Raw genomic sequence first — 20,782 nt, forward strand, 5'->3', positions numbered from 1 at the left:
CTACCTGCACAGGTGTGCTGGCTACTCAAATGATCCAATTAAGGAGGCCATTTAGTCAGCAGCAGCAGAAGTCCTGTGCCTGGACGCTCCAACAGGGGCCAGACACAAGCAGAAGCAGAAGCAGCAGAAGCAGCAGCAGCACCACCTTTTGTTTTTTGGCTGCAGCAGCAGCAAGGCCCACAGGGCTGGCTAGCTGGCTAGCCAGCAAGCAGGTAGCAATGAAAGTAGGAATCTTTCTTTTTAACCCTGTAAGGGGGTGGTGCACTGTACCCGAAGATACTGCCATATCGGGTCAATGCATAGGGCGACGGAAGCAAGCTTCGAAATCGGCCCCCGTTCTCAAAAATCCATTTAATATATGGTCCCCAGATAGGGGACGTATCAGATATTAAACTGATAAGAACAGATACTACACTTGATCTTAGCCAAAAGGCCGAGAAGCGATAACCGTGAAAGGGGCGGGCCCAACAAGGTCCCCTTCATGGGCACTATCACTGCTTGCTGTCAGGGAGGCTGCCAGACAATTTTCCATGCACACTCTGGGCTGGGGGGCAGTCAACCACCAGTACACACAGCAGAACCTAAACCCATACCATTATTGCTAAGCAGCAAGACAGGGGCCCATTGCACTCCCACGGGGCCTTTTTAAATGCAATCCATAACCCGGATTTGCCAGGAACCCTTCTTACTCCTCCTACTTGCATGTGACACTGGGCTTAGGATCTGCATAGGAAACACACACACAAGCACACACCTACCTTTGTTGCCTGCAGATGCCTCCTTGGCTGTCCCCAAACGGTATCAAACCAACACCCACGGGAAGCTGTAAGCATAGAGGACATGCCTGCACCCCATTGGACTTACCTGTGTGGGTTAAATCCGGGTTATTTGACAACCTATGGCGGTGATGGTTCTGCTCAGGCAGAGCAGTGCTGATGCTCCTCATAAAGCTGTCGCTGCTGTGAAGGTTCTAGGTGACATCACAAATCCCTATGGTTACATACACAACAAAGCTGGGTTGTTGTTGTTTACACTCTGCAAGGCCTGTGGAAGTGAGTGACATCATAGCACTGTAGTTCTGAGGGTTCAAGATGGATGCAACAATCTCCTGTTGCTTCTATGAAGGCCGTAATAGACGACATCACCAAACAGCTCCATAGTCACATACACAGCAAAGGAGAGATGTTGTTTACACCTAGTGATGTCAGTGGTATTGAGTGACATCACAGCACAGTGCTAAGGCTCCTGGGCCTGGACACAGCAGCGGCTGCAATATCTCAACGGAGAATACGTTTATATCTATGTGTGTGTGTGCGCATATATATATATATATATATATATATATATATATATATATATATATATTTCTCCGCCGAAATCACTTTTAAACCCATTTCCACCTTTTTTTCCCTTCTCTTCCTCTTACTTTTTTTTCACGTTTTTTTACGTTTTTCTCCTTTTCGCCTCTTTTCTGGGCGTATTATTCTTCTTTTTCTTCTTTTTTTTCGTCTAATGCATACCCCATCAGTGCAGCAATGCTTATTCAATACCGCCAGCAGATGGAGACACTGGGGGATAATTTTCTAAGGATTTATACTCATTTTTCCTGTCTGAATTTGTCGCACAGAAAGTTGCAGGCCAAATATGTGTGACATTTCTGCGACTTTAGCTTCTAGAGCATTTTTACAACATTATACATAGGTGCTGAATACATAAAAAGCGACTGTTCAGCGACAGACAAGTCGCATCGGCTGAAAGTAGGCCAGAATGTCAGTCCATGTTGGAGCAGGTTTAGATACAGTCTAAAGCATAGATCTCAAAGTCTGTGCACAGAATTTAGCAAGGGCCTCGCACCTTCTGATGCATCAGGTAGGTGCACAATAGCATAGCCTAACCCTCTGTACTTTGGTCTATATTGATGCGGGACATAGACAGCCAGCTGATGACCAATCCATTAGTGCAATGGATGGCTGGAAGCATTTGTCTTTGCCTTTGCAATACCACAGAAGCAATGCATGGTCAATGTACAGCAATGACACACCTGTGTGAACAGCCAGGAGACCCCCCCCCCCCCCCCCCATGTTATGTTACATAGTTACATAGTTAGTACGGTCGAAAAAAGACATATGTCCATCAAGTTCAACCAGGGAATTAAGGGGTAGGGGTGTGGCGCGATATTGGGGAAGGGATGAGATTTTATGTTTCTTCATAAGCATTAATCTTATTTTGTCAATTAGGAACATTCAGCACCCACCCGCTATCAAGGCAGATGCCTATCATGTCATGCCCTACCTGCACAGGTGTGCTGGCTACTCAAATGATCCAATTAAGGAGGCCATTTAGTCAGCAGCAGCAGAAGTCCTGTGCCTGGACGCTCCAACAGGGGCCAGACACAAGCAGAAGCAGAAGCAGCAGAAGCAGCAGCAGCACCACCTTTTGTTTTTTGGCTGCAGCAGCAGCAAGGCCCACAGGGCTGGCTAGCTGGCTAGCCAGCAAGCAGGTAGCAATGAAAGTAGGAATCTTTCTTTTTAACCCTGTAAGGGGGTGGTGCACTGTACCCGAAGATACTGCCATATCGGGTCAATGCATAGGGCGACGGAAGCAAGCTTCGAAATCGGCCCCCGTTCTCAAAAATCCATTTAATATATGGTCCCCAGATAGGGGACGTATCAGATATTAAACTGATAAGAACAGATTTTTTTTTTTTTTTTTTTTTTTTTTATCTAAAGCCGAGGAACGTGCTTTCGATTCACCCAAAGTGCAAGAAAAAGTGCAAACGTGTTACACTAAAAAAAAACGTGCACAAAGGATGCGGTCTATCGCAAGCCCTTCTCCGATAGGAGAGAGGCCCCCCAACAAACCTTACCCTTCGCCTCCGGACCAAAAGGTACCTGCGAGGTTCCAGGTTCGATGTCCCTTTTCGCCGAAGCTACTAGGGGACCACAAATGCTCCCGGCATCCCCCTTGGCGTTAGCCAAGGTATCTGCCCGCAGAGCCGATTACGGTAGGTACCCTGCCAAAGCAGGAGTACCCGGGGTGTTTGCAGGGAGGTGCGGAACCTAATGGCCACACACACCTCCCCTAGACCGCCAGGAGGGACACCCAGAAGGGCTACCGCATCCTGACAAATCCTGTGAACACACAACACGCAAAAAGTGACACAGTGAGACAAAAAATAAATAAATAAGTGAATGTGTGCAGATATACTGCCCGGACATCCGGCCGGATCTATAAAAATTTCTCTGATCCTAGCCAGAAGGCCGGGAATCAAGAGGTGAGTGCCACAAGGTGAAGAGATTATGGTGCCCGTGCTTCAACTCAGTGAGTCTATTCTCCCAGTGAGTTTCGGCACCTCGGGGTCACCACTCCCCGAGGCACAAAAGTACCTCGGCTCTAGACCCTCTCAGCCTCATGGCGAGACCCGAAGGGAACAGGTCACATCGGGGCAGCCGTCGAGCTGATTCCTCAGAACCAGCCCCGGAAAGCCCTGGTACACCTGCATCCTCCATGCAGCACCCATCCCCACCAGCATGAAAACTGATAAGAACAGATACTACACTTGATCTTAGCCAAAAGGCCGAGAAGCGATAACCGTGAAAGGGGCGGGCCCAACAAGGTCCCCTTCATGGGCACTATCACTGCTTGCTGTCAGGGAGGCTGCCAGACAATTTTCCATGCACACTCTGGGCTGGGGGGCAGTCAACCACCAGTACACACAGCAGAACCTAAACCCATACCATTATTGCTAAGCAGCAAGACAGGGGCCCATTGCACTCCCACGGGGCCTTTTTAAATGCAATCCATAACCCGGATTTGCCAGGAACCCTTCTTACTCCTCCTACTTGCATGTGACACTGGGCTTAGGATCTGCATAGGAAACACACACACAAGCACACACCTACCTTTGTTGCCTGCAGATGCCTCCTTGGCTGTCCCCAAACGGTATCAAACCAACACCCACGGGAAGCTGTAAGCATAGAGGACATGCCTGCACCCCATTGGACTTACCTGTGTGGGTTAAATCCGGGTTATTTGACAACCTATGGCGGTGATGGTTCTGCTCAGGCAGAGCAGTGCTGATGCTCCTCATAAAGCTGTCGCTGCTGTGAAGGTTCTAGGTGACATCACAAATCCCTATGGTTACATACACAACAAAGCTGGGTTGTTGCTGTTTACACTCTGCAAGGCCTGTGGAAGTGAGTGACATCATAGCACTGTAGTTCTGAGGGTTCAAGATGGATGCAACAATCTCCTGTTGCTTCTATGAAGGCCGTAATAGACGACATCACCAAACAGCTCCATAGTCACATACACAGCAAAGGAGAGATGTTGTTTACACCTAGTGATGTCAGTGGTATTGAGTGACATCACAGCACAGTGCTAAGGCTCCTGGGCCTGGACACAGCAGCGGCTGCAATATCTCAACGGAGAATACGTTTATATCTATGTGTGTGTGTGCGCATATATATATATATATATATATATATATATATATATATATATATATATTTCTCCGCCGAAATCACTTTTAAACCCATTTCCACCTTTTTTTCCCTTCTCTTCCTCTTACTTTTTTTTCACGTTTTTTTACGTTTTTCTCCTTTTCGCCTCTTTTCTGGGCGTATTATTCTTCTTTTTCTTCTTTTTTTTCGTCTAATGCATACCCCATCAGTGCAGCAATGCTTATTCAATACCGCCAGCAGATGGAGACACTGGGGGATAATTTTCTAAGGATTTATACTGATTTTTCCTGTCTGAATTTGTCGCACAGAAAGTTGCAGGCCAAATATGTGTGACATTTCTGCGACTTTAGCTTCTAGAGCATTTTTACAACATTATACATAGGTGCTGAATACATAAAAAGCGACTGTTCAGCGACAGACAAGTCGCATCGGCTGAAAGTAGGCCAGAATGTCAGTCCATGTTGGAGCAGGTTTAGATACAGTCTAAAGCATAGATCTCAAAGTCTGTGCACAGAATTTAGCAAGGGCCTCGCACCTTCTGATGCATCAGGTAGGTGCACAATAGCATAGCCTAACCCTCTGTACTTTGGTCTATATTGATGCGGGACATAGACAGCCAGCTGATGACCAATCCATTAGTGCAATGGATGGCTGGAAGCATTTGTCTTTGCCTTTGCAATACCACAGAAGCAATGCATGGTCAATGTACAGCAATGACACACCTGTGTGAACAGCCAGGAGACCCCCCCCCCCCCCCCCCCATGTTATGTTACATAGTTACATAGTTAGTACGGTCGAAAAAAGACATATGTCCATCAAGTTCAACCAGGGAATTAAGGGGTAGGGGTGTGGCGCGATATTGGGGAAGGGATGAGATTTTATGTTTCTTCATAAGCATTAATCTTATTTTGTCAATTAGGAACATTCAGCACCCACCCGCTATCAAGGCAGCTGCCTATCATGTCATGCCCTACCTGCACAGGTGTGCTGGCTACTCAAATGATCCAATTAAGGAGGCCATTTAGTCAGCAGCAGCAGAAGTCCTGTGCCTGGATGCTCCAACAGGGGCCAGACACAAGCAGAAGCAGAAGCAGCAGAAGCAGCAGCAGCACCACCTTTTGTTTTTTGGCTGCAGCAGCAGCAAGGCCCACAGGGCTGGCTAGCTGGCTAGCCAGCAAGCAGGTAGCAATGAAAGTAGGAATCTTTCTTTTTAACCCTGTAAGGGGGTGGTGCACTGTACCCGAAGATACTGCCATATCGGGTCAATGCATAGGGCGACGGAAGCAAGCTTCGAAATCGGCCCCCGTTCTCAAAAATCCATTTAATATATGGTCCCCAGATAGGGGACGTATCAGATATTAAACTGATAAGAACAGATACTACACTTGATCTTAGCCAAAAGGCCGAGAAGCGATAACCGTGAAAGGGGCGGGCCCAACAAGGTCCCCTTCATGGGCACTATCACTGCTTGCTGTCAGGGAGGCTGCCAGACAATTTTCCATGCACACTCTGGGCTGGGGGGCAGTCAACCACCAGTACACACAGCAGAACCTAAACCCATACCATTATTGCTAAGCAGCAAGACAGGGGCCCATTGCACTCCCACGGGGCCTTTTTAAATGCAATCCATAACCCGGATTTGCCAGGAACCCTTCTTACTCCTCCTACTTGCATGTGACACTGGGCTTAGGATCTGCATAGGAAACACACACACAAGCACACACCTACCTTTGTTGCCTGCAGATGCCTCCTTGGCTGTCCCCAAACGGTATCAAACCAACACCCACGGGAAGCTGTAAGCATAGAGGACATGCCTGCACCCCATTGGACTTACCTGTGTGGGTTAAATCCGGGTTATTTGACAACCTATGGCGGTGATGGTTCTGCTCAGGCAGAGCAGTGCTGATGCTCCTCATAAAGCTGTCGCTGCTGTGAAGGTTCTAGGTGACATCACAAATCCCTATGGTTACATACACAACAAAGCTGGGTTGTTGTTGTTTACACTCTGCAAGGCCTGTGGAAGTGAGTGACATCATAGCACTGTAGTTCTGAGGGTTCAAGATGGATGCAACAATCTCCTGTTGCTTCTATGAAGGCCGTAATAGACGACATCACCAAACAGCTCCATAGTCACATACACAGCAAAGGAGAGATGTTGTTTACACCTAGTGATGTCAGTGGTATTGAGTGACATCACAGCACAGTGCTAAGGCTCCTGGGCCTGGACACAGCAGCGGCTGCAATATCTCAACGGAGAATACGTTTATATCTATGTGTGTGTGTGCGCATATATATATATATATATATATATATATATATATATATATATATATTCTCCGCCGAAATCACTTTTAAACCCATTTCCACCTTTTTTTCCCTTCTCTTCCTCTTACTTTTTTTTCACGTTTTTTTACGTTTTTCTCCTTTTCGCCTCTTTTCTGGGCGTATTATTCTTCTTTTTCTTCTTTTTTTTCGTCTAATGCATACCCCATCAGTGCAGCAATGCTTATTCAATACCGCCAGCAGATGGAGACACTGGGGGATAATTTTCTAAGGATTTATACTGATTTTTCCTGTCTGAATTTGTCGCACAGAAAGTTGCAGGCCAAATATGTGTGACATTTCTGCGACTTTAGCTTCTAGAGCATTTTTACAACATTATAATAGGTGCTGAATACATAAAAAGCGACTGTTCAGCGACAGACAAGTCGCATCGGCTGAAAGTAGGCCAGAATGTCAGTCCATGTTGGAGCAGGTTTAGATACAGTCTAAAGCATAGATCTCAAAGTCTGTGCACAGAATTTAGCAAGGGCCTCGCACCTTCTGATGCATCAGGTAGGTGCACAATAGCATAGCCTAACCCTCTGTACTTTGGTCTATATTGATGCGGGACATAGACAGCCAGCTGATGACCAATCCATTAGTGCAATGGATGGCTGGAAGCATTTGTCTTTGCCTTTGCAATACCACAGAAGCAATGCATGGTCAATGTACAGCAATGACACACCTGTGTGAACAGCCAGGAGACCCCCCCCCCCCCCCCATGTTATGTTACATAGTTACATAGTTAGTACGGTCGAAAAAAGACATATGTCCATCAAGTTCAACCAGGGAATTAAGGGGTAGGGGTGTGGCGCGATATTGGGGAAGGGATGAGATTTTATATTTCTTCATAAGCATTAATCTTATTTTGTCAATTAGGAACATTCAGCACCCACCCGCTATCAAGGCAGCTGCCTATCATGTCATGCCCTACCTGCACAGGTGTGCTGGCTACTCAAATGATCCAATTAAGGAGGCCATTTAGTCAGCAGCAGCAGAAGTCCTGTGCCTGGACGCTCCAACAGGGGCCAGACACAAGCAGAAGCAGAAGCAGCAGAAGCAGCAGCAGCACCACCTTTTGTTTTTTGGCTGCAGCAGCAGCAAGGCCCACAGGGCTGGCTAGCTGGCTAGCCAGCAAGCAGGTAGCAATGAAAGTAGGAATCTTTCTTTTTAACCCTGTAAGGGGGTGGTGCACTGTACCCGAAGATACTGCCATATCGGGTCAATGCATAGGGCGACGGAAGCAAGCTTCGAAATCGGCCCCCGTTCTCAAAAATCCATTTAATATATGGTCCCCAGATAGGGGACGTATCAGATATTAAACTGATAAGAACAGATACTACACTTGATCTTAGCCAAAAGGCCGAGAAGCGATAACCGTGAAAGGGGCGGGCCCAACAAGGTCCCCTTCATGGGCACTATCACTGCTTGCTGTCAGGGAGGCTGCCAGACAATTTTCCATGCACACTCTGGGCTGGGGGGCAGTCAACCACCAGTACACACAGCAGAACCTAAACCCATACCATTATTGCTAAGCAGCAAGACAGGGGCCCATTGCACTCCCACGGGGCCTTTTTAAATGCAATCCATAACCCGGATTTGCCAGGAACCCTTCTTACTCCTCCTACTTGCATGTGACACTGGGCTTAGGATCTGCATAGGAAACACACACACAAGCACACACCTACCTTTGTTGCCTGCAGATGCCTCCTTGGCTGTCCCCAAACGGTATCAAACCAACACCCACGGGAAGCTGTAAGCATAGAGGACATGCCTGCACCCCATTGGACTTACCTGTGTGGGTTAAATCCGGGTTATTTGACAACCTATGGCGGTGATGGTTCTGCTCAGGCAGAGCAGTGCTGATGCTCCTCATAAAGCTGTCGCTGCTGTGAAGGTTCTAGGTGACATCACAAATCCCTATGGTTACATACACAACAAAGCTGGGTTGTTGTTGTTTACACTCTGCAAGGCCTGTGGAAGTGAGTGACATCATAGCACTGTAGTTCTGAGGGTTCAAGATGGATGCAACAATCTCCTGTTGCTTCTATGAAGGCCGTAATAGACGACATCACCAAACAGCTCCATAGTCACATACACAGCAAAGGAGAGATGTTGTTTACACCTAGTGATGTCAGTGGTATTGAGTGACATCACAGCACAGTGCTAAGGCTCCTGGGCCTGGACACAGCAGCGGCTGCAATATCTCAACGGAGAATACGTTTATATCTATGTGTGTGTGTGCGCATATATATATATATATATATATATATATATATATATATATATTTCTCCGCCGAAATCACTTTTAAACCCATTTCCACCTTTTTTTCCCTTCTCTTCCTCTTACTTTTTTTTCACGTTTTTTTACGTTTTTCTCCTTTTCGCCTCTTTTCTGGGCGTATTATTCTTCTTTTTCTTCTTTTTTTTCGTCTAATGCATACCCCATCAGTGCAGCAATGCTTATTCAATACCGCCAGCAGATGGAGACACTGGGGGATAATTTTCTAAGGATTTATACTGATTTTTCCTGTCTGAATTTGTCGCACAGAAAGTTGCAGGCCAAATATGTGTGACATTTCTGCGACTTTAGCTTCTAGAGCATTTTTACAACATTATACATAGGTGCTGAATACATAAAAAGCGACTGTTCAGCGACAGACAAGTCGCATCGGCTGAAAGTAGGCCAGAATGTCAGTCCATGTTGGAGCAGGTTTAGATACAGTCTAAAGCATAGATCTCAAAGTCTGTGCACAGAATTTAGCAAGGGCCTCGCACCTTCTGATGCATCAGGTAGGTGCACAATAGCATAGCCTAACCCTCTGTACTTTGGTCTATATTGATGCGGGACATAGACAGCCAGCTGATGACCAATCCATTAGTGCAATGGATGGCTGGAAGCATTTGTCTTTGCCTTTGCAATACCACAGAAGCAATGCATGGTCAATGTACAGCAATGACACACCTGTGTGAACAGCCAGGAGACACCCCCCCCCCCCCCCCATGTTATGTTACATAGTTAGTACGGTCGAAAAAAGACATATGTCCATCAAGTTCAACCAGGGAATTAAGGGGTAGGGGTGTGGCGCGATATTGGGGAAGGGATGAGATTTTATATTTCTTCATAAGCATTAATCTTATTTTGTCAATTAGGAACATTCAGCACCCACCCGCTATCAAGGCAGCTGCCTATCATGTCATGCCCTACCTGCACAGGTGTGCTGGCTACTCAAATGATCCAATTAAGGAGGCCATTTAGTCAGCAGCAGCAGAAGTCCTGTGCCTGGACGCTCCAACAGGGGCCAGACACAAGCAGAAGCAGAAGCAGCAGAAGCAGCAGCAGCACCACCTTTTGTTTTTTGGCTGCAGCAGCAGCAAGGCCCACAGGGCTGGCTAGCTGGCTAGCCAGCAAGCAGGTAGCAATGAAAGTAGGAATCTTTCTTTTTAACCCTGTAAGGGGGTGGTGCACTGTACCCGAAGATACTGCCATATCGGGTCAATGCATAGGGCGACGGAAGCAAGCTTCGAAATCGGCCCCCGTTCTCAAAAATCCATTTAATATATGGTCCCCAGATAGGGGACGTATCAGATATTAAACTGATAAGAACAGATACTACACTTGATCTTAGCCAAAAGGCCGAGAAGCGATAACCGTGAAAGGGGCGGGCCCAACAAGGTCCCCTTCATGGGCACTATCACTGCTTGCTGTCAGGGAGGCTGCCAGACAATTTTCCATGCACACTCTGGGCTGGGGGGCAGTCAACCACCAGTACACACAGCAGAACCTAAACCCATACCATTATTGCTAAGCAGCAAGACAGGGGCCCATTGCACTCCCACGGGGCCTTTTTAAATGCAATCCATAACCCGGATTTGCCAGGAACCCTTCTTACTCCTCCTACTTGCATGTGACACTGGGCTTAGGATCTGCATAGGAAACACACACACAAGCACACACCTACCTTTGTTGCCTGCAGATGCCTCCTTGGCTGTCCCCAAACGGTATCAAACCAACACCCACGGGAAGCTGTAAGCATAGAGGACATGCCTGCACCCCATTGGACTTACCTGTGTGGGTTAAATCCGGGTTATTTGACAACCTATGGCGGTGATGGTTCTGCTCAGGCAGAGCAGTGCTGATGCTCCTCATAAAGCTGTCGCTGCTGTGAAGGTTCTAGGTGACATCACAAATCCCTATGGTTACATACACAACAAAGCTGGGTTGTTGTTGTTTACACTCTGCAAGGCCTGTGGAAGTGAGTGACATCATAGCACTGTAGTTCTGAGGGTTCAAGATGGATGCAACAATCTCCTGTTGCTTCTATGAAGGCCGTAATAGACGACATCACCAAACAGCTCCATAGTCACATACACAGCAAAGGAGAGATGTTGTTTACACCTAGTGATGTCAGTGGTATTGAGTAACATCAAAGCACAGTGATAAGGCTCCTGGGCCTGGACACAGCAGCGGCTGCAATATCTCAACGGAGAATACGTTTATATCTATGTGTGTGTGTGCGCATATATATATATATATATATATATATATATATATATATATATATATATTCTCCGCCGAAATCACTTTTAAACCCATTTCCACCTTTTTTTCCCTTCTCTTCCTCTTACTTTTTTTTCACGTTTTTTTACGTTTTTCTCCTTTTCGCCTCTTTTCTGGGCGTATTATTCTTCTTTTTCTTCTTTTTTTTCGTCTAATGCATACCCCATCAGTGCAGCAATGCTTATTCAATACCGCCAGCAGATGGAGACACTGGGGGATAATTTTCTAAGGATTTATACTGATTTTTCCTGTCTGAATTTGTCGCACAGAAAGTTGCAGGCCAAATATGTGTGACATTTCTGCGACTTTAGCTTCTAGAGCATTTTTACAACATTATACATAGGTGCTGAATACATAAAAAGCGACTGTTCAGCGACAGACAAGTCGCATCGGCTGAAAGTAGGCCAGAATGTCAGTCCATGTTGGAGCAGGTTTAGATACAGTCTAAAGCATAGATCTCAAAGTCTGTGCACAGAATTTAGCAAGGGCCTCGCACCTTCTGATGCATCAGGTAGGTGCACAATAGCATAGCCTAACCCTCTGTACTTTGGTCTATATTGATGCGGGACATAGACAGCCAGCTGATGACCAATCCATTAGTGCAATGGATGGCTGGAAGCATTTGTCTTTGCCTTTGCAATACCACAGAAGCAATGCATGGTCAATGTACAGCAATGACACACCTGTGTGAACAGCCAGGAGACCCCCCCCCCCCCCCATGTTATGTTACATAGTTACATAGTTAGTACGGTCGAAAAAAGACATATGTCCATCAAGTTCAACCAGGGAATTAAGGGGTAGGGGTGTGGCGCGATATTGGGGAAGGGATGAGATTTTATATTTCTTCATAAGCATTAATCTTATTTTGTCAATTAGGAACATTCAGCACCCACCCGCTATCAAGGCAGCTGCCTATCATGTCATGCCCTACCTGCACAGGTGTGCTGGCTACTCAAATGATCCAATTAAGGAGGCCATTTAGTCAGCAGCAGCAGAAGTCCTGTGCCTGGACGCTCCAACAGGGGCCAGACACAAGCAGAAGCAGCAGAAGCAGCAGCAGCACCACCTTTTGTTTTTTTTGGCTGCAGCAGCAGCAAGGCCCACAGGGCTGGCTAGCTGGCTAGCCAGCAAGCAGGTAGCAATGAAAGTAGGAATCTTTCTTTTTAACCCTGTAAGGGGGTGGTGCACTGTACCCGAAGATACTGCCATATCGGGTCAATGCATAGGGCGACGGAAGCAAGCTTCGAAATCGGCCCCCGTTCTCAAAAATCCATTTAATATATGGTCCCCAGATAGGGGACGTATCAGATATTAAACTGATAAGAACAGATACTACACTTGATCTTAGCCAAAAGGCCGAGAAGCGATAACCGTGAAAGGGGTGGGCCCAACAAGGTCCCCTTCATGGGCACTATCACTGCTTGCTGTCAGGGAGGCTGCCAGACAATTTTCCATGCACACTCTGGGCTGGGGGGCAGTCAACCACCAGTACACACAGCAGAACCTAAACCCATACCATTATTGCTAAGCAGCAAGACAGGGGCCCATTGCACTCCCACGGGGCCTTTTTAAATGCAATCCATAACCCGGATTTGCCAGGAACCCTTCTTACTCCTCCTACTTGCATGTGACACTGGGCTTAGGATCTGCATAGGAAACACACACACAAGCACACACCTACCTTTGTTGCCTGCAGATGCCTCCTTGGCTGTCCCCAAACGGTATCAAACCAACACCCACGGGAAGCTGTAAGCATAGAGGACATGCCTGCACCCCATTGGACTTACCTGTGTGGGTTAAATCCGGGTTATTTGACAACCTATGGCGGTGATGGTTCTGCTCAGGCAGAGCAGTGCTGATGCTCCTCATAAAGCTGTCGCTGCTGTGAAGGTTCTAGGTGACATCACAAATCCCTATGGTTACATACACAACAAAGCTGGGTTGTTGTTGTTTACACTCTGCAAGGCCTGTGGAAGTGAGTGACATCATAGCACTGTAGTTCTGAGGGTTCAAGATGGATGCAACAATCTCCTGTTGCTTCTATGAAGGCCGTAATAGACGACATCACCAAACAGCTCCATAGTCACATACACAGCAAAGGAGAGATGTTGTTTACACCTAGTGATGTCAGTGGTATTGAGTGACATCACAGCACAGTGCTAAGGCTCCTGGGCCTGGACACAGCAGCGGCTGCAATATCTCAACGGAGAATACGTTTATATCTATGTGTGTGTGTGCGCATATATATATATATATATATATATATATATATATATATATATATATATATTCTCCGCCGAAATCACTTTTAAACCCATTTCCACCTTTTTTTCCCTTCTCTTCCTCTTACTTTTTTTTCACGTTTTTTTACGTTTTTCTCCTTTTCGCCTCTTTTCTGGGCGTATTATTCTTCTTTTTCTTCTTTTTTTTCGTCTAATGCATACCCCATCAGTGCAGCAATGCTTATTCAATACCGCCAGCAGATGGAGACACTGGGGGATAATTTTCTAAGGATTTATACTGATTTTTCCTGTCTGAATTTGTCGCACAGAAAGTTGCAGGCCAAATATGTGTGACATTTCTGCGACTTTAGCTTCTAGAGCATTTTTACAACATTATACATAGGTGCTGAATACATAAAAAGCGACTGTTCAGCGACAGACAAGTCGCATCGGCTGAAAGTAGGCCAGAATGTCAGTCCATGTTGGAGCAGGTTTAGATACAGTCTAAAGCATAGATCTCAAAGTCTGTGCACAGAATTTAGCAAGGGCCTCGCACCTTCTGATGCATCAGGTAGGTGCACAATAGCATAGCCTAACCCTCTGTACTTTGGTCTATATTGATGCGGGACATAGACAGCCAGCTGATGACCAATCCATTAGTGCAATGGATGGCTGGAAGCATTTGTCTTTGCCTTTGCAATACCACAGAAGCAATGCATGGTCAATGTACAGCAATGACACACCTGTGTGAACAGCCAGGAGACCCCCCCCCCCCCCCCCCATGTTATGTTACATAGTTACATAGTTAGTACGGTCGAAAAAAGACATATGTCCATCAAGTTCAACCAGGGAATTAAGGGGTAGGGGTGTGGCGCGATATTGGGGAAGGGATGAGATTTTATATTTCTTCATAAGCATTAATCTTATTTTGTCAATTAGGAACATTCAGCACCCACCCGCTATCAAGGCAGCTGCCTATCATGTCATGCCCTACCTGCACAGGTGTGCTGGCTACTCAAATGATCCAATTAAGGAGGCCATTTAGTCAGCAGCAGCAGAAGTCCTGTGCCTGGACGCTCCAACAGGGGCCAGACACAAGCAGAAGCAGAAGCAGCAGAAGCAGCAGCAGCACCACCTTTTGTTTTTTGGCTGCAGCAGCAGCAAGGCCCACAGGGCTGGCTAGCTGGCTAGCCAGCAAGCAGGTAGCAATGAAAGTAGGAATCTTTCTTTTTAACCCTGTAAGGGGGTGGTGCACTGTACCCGAAGATACTGCCATATCGGGTCAATGCATAGGGCGACGGAAGCAAGCTTCGAAATCGGCCCCCGTTCTCAAAAATCCATTTAATATATGGTCCCCAGATAGGGGACGTATCAGATATTAAACTGATAAGAACAGATACTACACTTGATCTTAGCCAAAAGGCCGAGAAGCGATAACCGTGAAAGGGGCGGGCCCAACAAGGTCCCCTTCATGGGCACTATCACTGCTTGCTGTCAGGGAGGCTGCCAGACAATTTTCCATGCACACTCTGGGCTGGGGGGCAGTCAACCACCAGTACACACAGCAGAACCTAAACCCATACCATTATTGCTAAGCAGCAAGACAGGGGCCCATTGCACTCCCACGGGGCCTTTTTAAATGCAATCCATAACCCGGATTTGCCAGGAACCCTTCTTACTCCTCCTACTTGCATGTGACACTGGGCTTAGGATCTGCATAGGAAACACACACACAAGCACACACCTACCTTTGTTGCCTGCAGATGCCTCCTTGGCTGTCCCCAAACGGTATCAAACCAACACCCACGGGAAGCTGTAAGCATAGAGGACATGCCTGCACCCCATTGGACTTACCTGTGTGGGTTAAATCCGGGTTATTTGACAACCTATGGCGGTGATGGTTCTGCTCAGGCAGAGCAGTGCTGATGCTCCTCATAAAGCTGTCGCTGCTGTGAAGGTTCTAGGTGACATCACAAATCCCTATGGTTACATACACAACAAAGCTGGGTTGTTGTTGTTTACACTCTGCAAGGCCTGTGGAAGTGAGTGACATCATAGCACTGTAGTTCTGAGGGTTCAAGATGGATGCAACAATCTCCTGTTGCTTCTATGAAGGCCGTAATAGACGACATCACCAAACAGCTCCATAGTCACATACACAGCAAAGGAGAGATGTTGTTTACACCTAGTGATGTCAGTGGTATTGAGTGACATCACAGCACAGTGCTAAGGCTCCTGGGCCTGGACACAGCAGCGGCTGCAATATCTCAACGGAGAATACGTTTATATCTATGTGTGTGTGTGCGCATATATATATATATATATATATATATATATATATATATATATATATATTTCTCCGCCAAAATCACTTTTAAACCCATTTCCACCTTTTTTTCCCTTCTCTTCCTCTTACTTTTTTTTCACGTTTTTTTACGTTTTTCTCCTTTTCGCCTCTTTTCTGGGCGTATTATTCTTCTTTTTCTTCTTTTTTTTCGTCTAATGCATACCCCATCAGTGCAGCAATGCTTATTCAATACCGCCAGCAGATGGAGACACTGGGGGATAATTTTCTAAGGATTTATACTGATTTTTCCTGTCTGAATTTGTCGCACAGAAAGTTGCAGGCCAAATATGTGTGACATTTCTGCGACTTTAGCTTCTAGAGTCTTTTTACAACATTATACATAGGTGCTGAATACATAAAAAGCGACTGTTCAGCGACAGACAAGTCGCATCGGCTGAAAGTAGGCCAGAATGTCAGTCCATGTTGGAGCAGGTTTAGATACAGTCTAAAGCATAGATCTCAAAGTCTGTGCACAGAATTTAGCAAGGGCCCCGCACCTTCTGATGCATCAGGTAGGTGCACAATAGCATAGCCTAACCCTCTGTACTTTGGTCTATATTGATGCGGGACATAGACAGCCAGCTGATGACCAATCCATTAGTGCAATGGATGGCTGGAAGCATTTGTCTTTGCCTTTGCAATACCACAGAAGCAATGCATGGTCAATGTACAGCAATGACACACCTGTGTGAACAGCCAGGAGACCCCCCCCCCCCCCCCCATGTTATGTTACATAGTTACATAGTTAGTACGGTCGAAAAAAGACATATGTCCATCAAGTTCAACCAGGGAATTAAGGGGTAGGGGTGTGGCGCGATATTGGGGAAGGGATGAGATTTTATATTTCTTCATAAGCATTAATCTTATTTTGTCAATTAGGAACATTCAGCACCCACCCGCTATCAAGGCAGCTGCCTATCATGTCATGCCCTACCTGCACAGGTGTGCTGGCTACTCAAATGATCCAATTAAGGAGGCCATTTAGTCAGCAGCAGCAGAAGTCCTGTGCCTGGACGCTCCAACAGGGGCCAGACACAAGCAGAAGCAGAAGCAGCAGAAGCAGCAGCAGCACCACCTTTTGTTTTTTGGCTGCAGCAGCAGCAAGGCCCACAGGGCTGGCTAGCTGGCTAGCCAGCAAGCAGGTAGCAATGAAAGTAGGAATCTTTCTTTTTAACCCTGTAAGGGGGTGGTGCACTGTACCCGAAGATACTGCCATATCGGGTCAATGCATAGGGCGACGGAAGCAAGCTTCGAAATCGGCCCCCGTTCTCAAAAATCCATTTAATATATGGTCCCCAGATAGGGGACGTATCAGATATTAAACTGATAAGAACAGATTTTTTTTTTTTTTTTTTTTTATCTAAAGCCGAGGAACGTGCTTTCGATTCACCCAAAGTGCAAGAAAAAGTGCAAACGTGTTACACTAAAAAAACGTGCACAAAGGATGCGGTCTATCGCAAGCCCTTCTCCGATAGGAGAGAGGCCCCCCAACAAACCTTACCCTTCGCCTCCGGACCAAAAGGTACCTGCGAGGTTCCAGGTTCGATGTCCCTTTTCGCCGAAGCTACTAGGGGACCACAAATGCTCCCGGCATCCCCCTTGGCGTTAGCCAAGGTATCTGCCCGCAGAGCCGATTACGGTAGGTACCCTGCCAAAGCAGGAGTACCCGGGGTGTTTGCAGGGAGGTGCGGAACCTAATGGCCACACACACCTCCCCTAGACCGCCAGGAGGGACACCCAGAAGGGCTACCGCATCCTGACCAATCCTGTGAACACACAACACGCAAAAAGTGACACAGTGAGACAAAAAAGAAATAAATAAGTGAATGTGTGCAGATATACTGCCCGGACATCCGGCCGGATCTATAAAAAATTTCTCTGATCCTAGCCAGAAGGCCGGGAATCAAGAGGTGAGTGCCACAAGGTGAAGAGATTATGGTGCCCGTGCTTCAACTCAGTGAGCCTATTCTCCCAGTGAGTTTCGGCACCTCGGGGTCACCACTCCCCGAGGCACAAAGTACCTCGGCTCTAGACCCTCTCAGCCTCATGGCGAGACCCGGAGGGAACAGGTCACATCGGGGCAGCCGTCGAGCTGATTCCTCAGAACCAGCCCCGGAAAGCCCTGGTACACCTGCATCCTCCATGCAGCACCCATCCCCACCAGCCCCATACCGGCGTTACTGTCCACCGGCATGAAAAACTGATAAGAACAGATACTACACTTGATCTTAGCCAAAAGGCCGAGAAGCGATAACCGTGAAAGGGGCGGGCCCAACAAGGTCCCCTTCATGGGCACTATCACTGCTTGCTGTCAGGGAGGCTGCCAGACAATTTTCCATGCACACTCTGGGCTGGGGGGCAGTCAACCACCAGTACACACAGCAGAACCTAAACCCATACCATTATTGCTAAGCAGCAAGACAGGGGCCCATTGCACTCCCACGGGGCCTTTTTAAATGCAATCCATAACCCGGATTTGCCAGGAACCCTTCTTACTCCTCCTACTTGCATGTGACACTGGGCTTAGGATCTGCATAGGAAACACACACACAAGCACACACCTACCTTTGTTGCCTGCAGATGCCTCCTTGGCTGTCCCCAAACGGTATCAAACCAACACCCACGGGAAGCTGTAAGCATAGAGGACATGCCTGCACCCCATTGGACTTACCTGTGTGGGTTAAATCCGGGTTATTTGACAACCTATGGCGGTGATGGTTCTGCTCAGGCAGAGCAGTGCTGATGCTCCTCATAAAGCTGTCGCTGCTGTGAAGGTTCTAGGTGACATCACAAATCCCTATGGTTACATACACAACAAAGCTGGGTTGTTGTTGTTTACACTCTGCAAGGCCTGTGGAAGTGAGTGACATCATAGCACTGTAGTTCTGAGGGTTCAAGATGGATGCAACAATCTCCTGTTGCTTCTATGAAGGCCGTAATAGACGACATCACCAAACAGCTCCATAGTCACATACACAGCAAAGGAGAGATGTTGTTTACACCTAGTGATGTCAGTGGTATTGAGTGACATCACAGCACAGTGCTAAGGCTCCTGGGCCTGGACACAGCAGCGGCTGCAATATCTCAACGGAGAATACGTTTATATCTATGTGTGTGTGTGCGCATATATATATATATATATATATATATATATATATATATATATATATATTTCTCCGCCGAAATCACTTTTAAACCCATTTCCACCTTTTTTTCCCTTCTCTTCCTCTTACTTTTTTCTCACGTTTTTTTACGTTTTTCTCCTTTTCGCCTCTTTTCTGGGCGTATTATTCTTCTTTTTCTTCTTTTTTTTCGTCTAATGCATACCCCATCAGTGCAGCAATGCTTATTCAATACCGCCAGCAGATGGAGACACTGGGGGATAATTTTCTAAGGATTTATACTGATTTTTCCTGTCTGAATTTGTCGCACAGAAAGTTGCAGGCCAAATATGTGTGACATTTCTGCGACTTTAGCTTCTAGAGCATTTTTACAACATTATACATAGGTGCTGAATACATAAAAAGCGACTGTTCAGCGACAGACAAGTCGCATCGGCTGAAAGTAGGCCAGAATGTCAGTCCATGTTGGAGCAGGTTTAGATACAGTCTAAAGCATAGATCTCAAAGTCTGTGCACAGAATTTAGCAAGGGCCTCGCACCTTCTGATGCATCAGGTAGGTGCACAATAGCATAGCCTAACCCTCTGTACTTTGGTCTATATTGATGCGGGACATAGACAGCCAGCTGATGACCAATCCATTAGTGCAATGGATGGCTGGAAGCATTTGTCTTTGCCTTTGCAATACCACAGAAGCAATGCATGGTCAATGTACAGCAATGACACACCTGTGTGAACAGCCAGGAGACCCCCCCCCCCCCCCCCCATGTTATGTTACATAGTTACATAGTTAGTACGGTCGAAAAAAGACATATGTCCATCAAGTTCAACCAGGGAATTAAGGGGTAGGGGTGTGGCGCGATATTGGGGAAGGGATGAGATTTTATATTTCTTCATAAGCATTAATCTTATTTTGTCAATTAGGAACATTCAGCACCCACCCGCTATCAAGGCAGCTGCCTATCATGTCATGCCCTACCTGCACAGGTGTGCTGGCTACTCAAATGATCCAATTAAGGAGGCCATTTAGTCAGCAGCAGCAGAAGTCCTGTGCCTGGACGCTCCAACAGGGGCCAGACACAAGCAGAAGCAGAAGCAGCAGAAGCAGCAGCAGCACCACCTTTTGTTTTTTGGCTGCAGCAGCAGCAAGGCCCACAGGGCTGGCTAGCTGGCTAGCCAGCAAGCAGGTAGCAATGAAAGTAGGAATCTTTCTTTTTAACCCTGTAAGGGGGTGGTGCACTGTACCCGAAGATACTGCCATATCGGGTCAATGCATAGGGCGACGGAAGCAAGCTTCGAAATCGGCCCCCGTTCTCAAAAATCCATTTAATATATGGTCCCCAGATAGGGGACGTATCAGATATTAAACTGATAAGAACAGATACTACACTTGATCTTAGCCAAAAGGCCGAGAAGCGATAACCGTGAAAGGGGCGGGCCCAACAAGGTCCCCTTCATGGGCACTATCACTGCTTGCTGTCAGGGAGGCTGCCAGACAATTTTCCATGCACACTCTGGGCTGGGGGGCAGTCAACCACCAGTACACACAGCAGAACCTAAACCCATACCATTATTGCTAAGCAGCAAGACAGGGGCCCATTGCACTCCCACGGGGCCTTTTTAAATGCAATCCATAACCCGGATTTGCCAGGAACCCTTCTTACTCCTCCTACTTGCATGTGACACTGGGCTTAGGATCTGCATAGGAAACACACACACAAGCACACACCTACCTTTGTTGCCTGCA

General features: G+C 46.9%; 10 non-coding genes and 1 pseudogene across 10 annotated transcripts; all 11 read right to left on the reverse strand.

Moving 5' to 3' along the window:
* Positions 1–254: 254 nt before the first annotated feature.
* Positions 255–445, reverse strand: LOC130305197 (U2 spliceosomal RNA). The gene has a single exon (XR_008854796.1). It is a non-coding gene; the product is annotated as a U2 spliceosomal RNA (small nuclear RNA).
* A 2,097-nt stretch (positions 446–2,542) lies between these two features.
* LOC130305366 (U2 spliceosomal RNA) lies at positions 2,543–2,734 on the reverse strand. The gene has a single exon (XR_008854961.1). It is a non-coding gene; the product is annotated as a U2 spliceosomal RNA (small nuclear RNA).
* A 695-nt stretch (positions 2,735–3,429) lies between these two features.
* LOC130305374 (U2 spliceosomal RNA) lies at positions 3,430–3,589 on the reverse strand (annotated as a pseudogene).
* A 2,098-nt stretch (positions 3,590–5,687) lies between these two features.
* Positions 5,688–5,878, reverse strand: LOC130305198 (U2 spliceosomal RNA). The gene has a single exon (XR_008854797.1). It is a non-coding gene; the product is annotated as a U2 spliceosomal RNA (small nuclear RNA).
* A 2,091-nt stretch (positions 5,879–7,969) lies between these two features.
* Positions 7,970–8,160, reverse strand: LOC130305199 (U2 spliceosomal RNA). Its single transcript, XR_008854798.1, has one exon. It is a non-coding gene; the product is annotated as a U2 spliceosomal RNA (small nuclear RNA).
* Positions 8,161–10,243: 2,083 nt separating this feature from the next.
* On the reverse strand, positions 10,244–10,434 carry LOC130305200 (U2 spliceosomal RNA). Its single transcript, XR_008854799.1, has one exon. It is a non-coding gene; the product is annotated as a U2 spliceosomal RNA (small nuclear RNA).
* A 2,089-nt stretch (positions 10,435–12,523) lies between these two features.
* LOC130305201 (U2 spliceosomal RNA) lies at positions 12,524–12,714 on the reverse strand. Its single transcript, XR_008854800.1, has one exon. It is a non-coding gene; the product is annotated as a U2 spliceosomal RNA (small nuclear RNA).
* Positions 12,715–14,812: 2,098 nt separating this feature from the next.
* On the reverse strand, positions 14,813–15,003 carry LOC130305202 (U2 spliceosomal RNA). The gene has a single exon (XR_008854801.1). It is a non-coding gene; the product is annotated as a U2 spliceosomal RNA (small nuclear RNA).
* A 2,096-nt stretch (positions 15,004–17,099) lies between these two features.
* LOC130305363 (U2 spliceosomal RNA) lies at positions 17,100–17,286 on the reverse strand. Its single transcript, XR_008854958.1, has one exon. It is a non-coding gene; the product is annotated as a U2 spliceosomal RNA (small nuclear RNA).
* Positions 17,287–17,979: 693 nt separating this feature from the next.
* On the reverse strand, positions 17,980–18,167 carry LOC130305383 (U2 spliceosomal RNA). The gene has a single exon (XR_008854966.1). It is a non-coding gene; the product is annotated as a U2 spliceosomal RNA (small nuclear RNA).
* A 2,097-nt stretch (positions 18,168–20,264) lies between these two features.
* LOC130305203 (U2 spliceosomal RNA) lies at positions 20,265–20,455 on the reverse strand. The gene has a single exon (XR_008854802.1). It is a non-coding gene; the product is annotated as a U2 spliceosomal RNA (small nuclear RNA).
* Positions 20,456–20,782: the final 327 nt, after the last annotated feature.

Source organism: Hyla sarda, unplaced genomic scaffold (assembly GCF_029499605.1).
Source record: "Hyla sarda isolate aHylSar1 unplaced genomic scaffold, aHylSar1.hap1 scaffold_131, whole genome shotgun sequence".
Lineage (NCBI taxonomy): Eukaryota > Metazoa > Chordata > Amphibia > Anura > Hylidae > Hyla > Hyla sarda.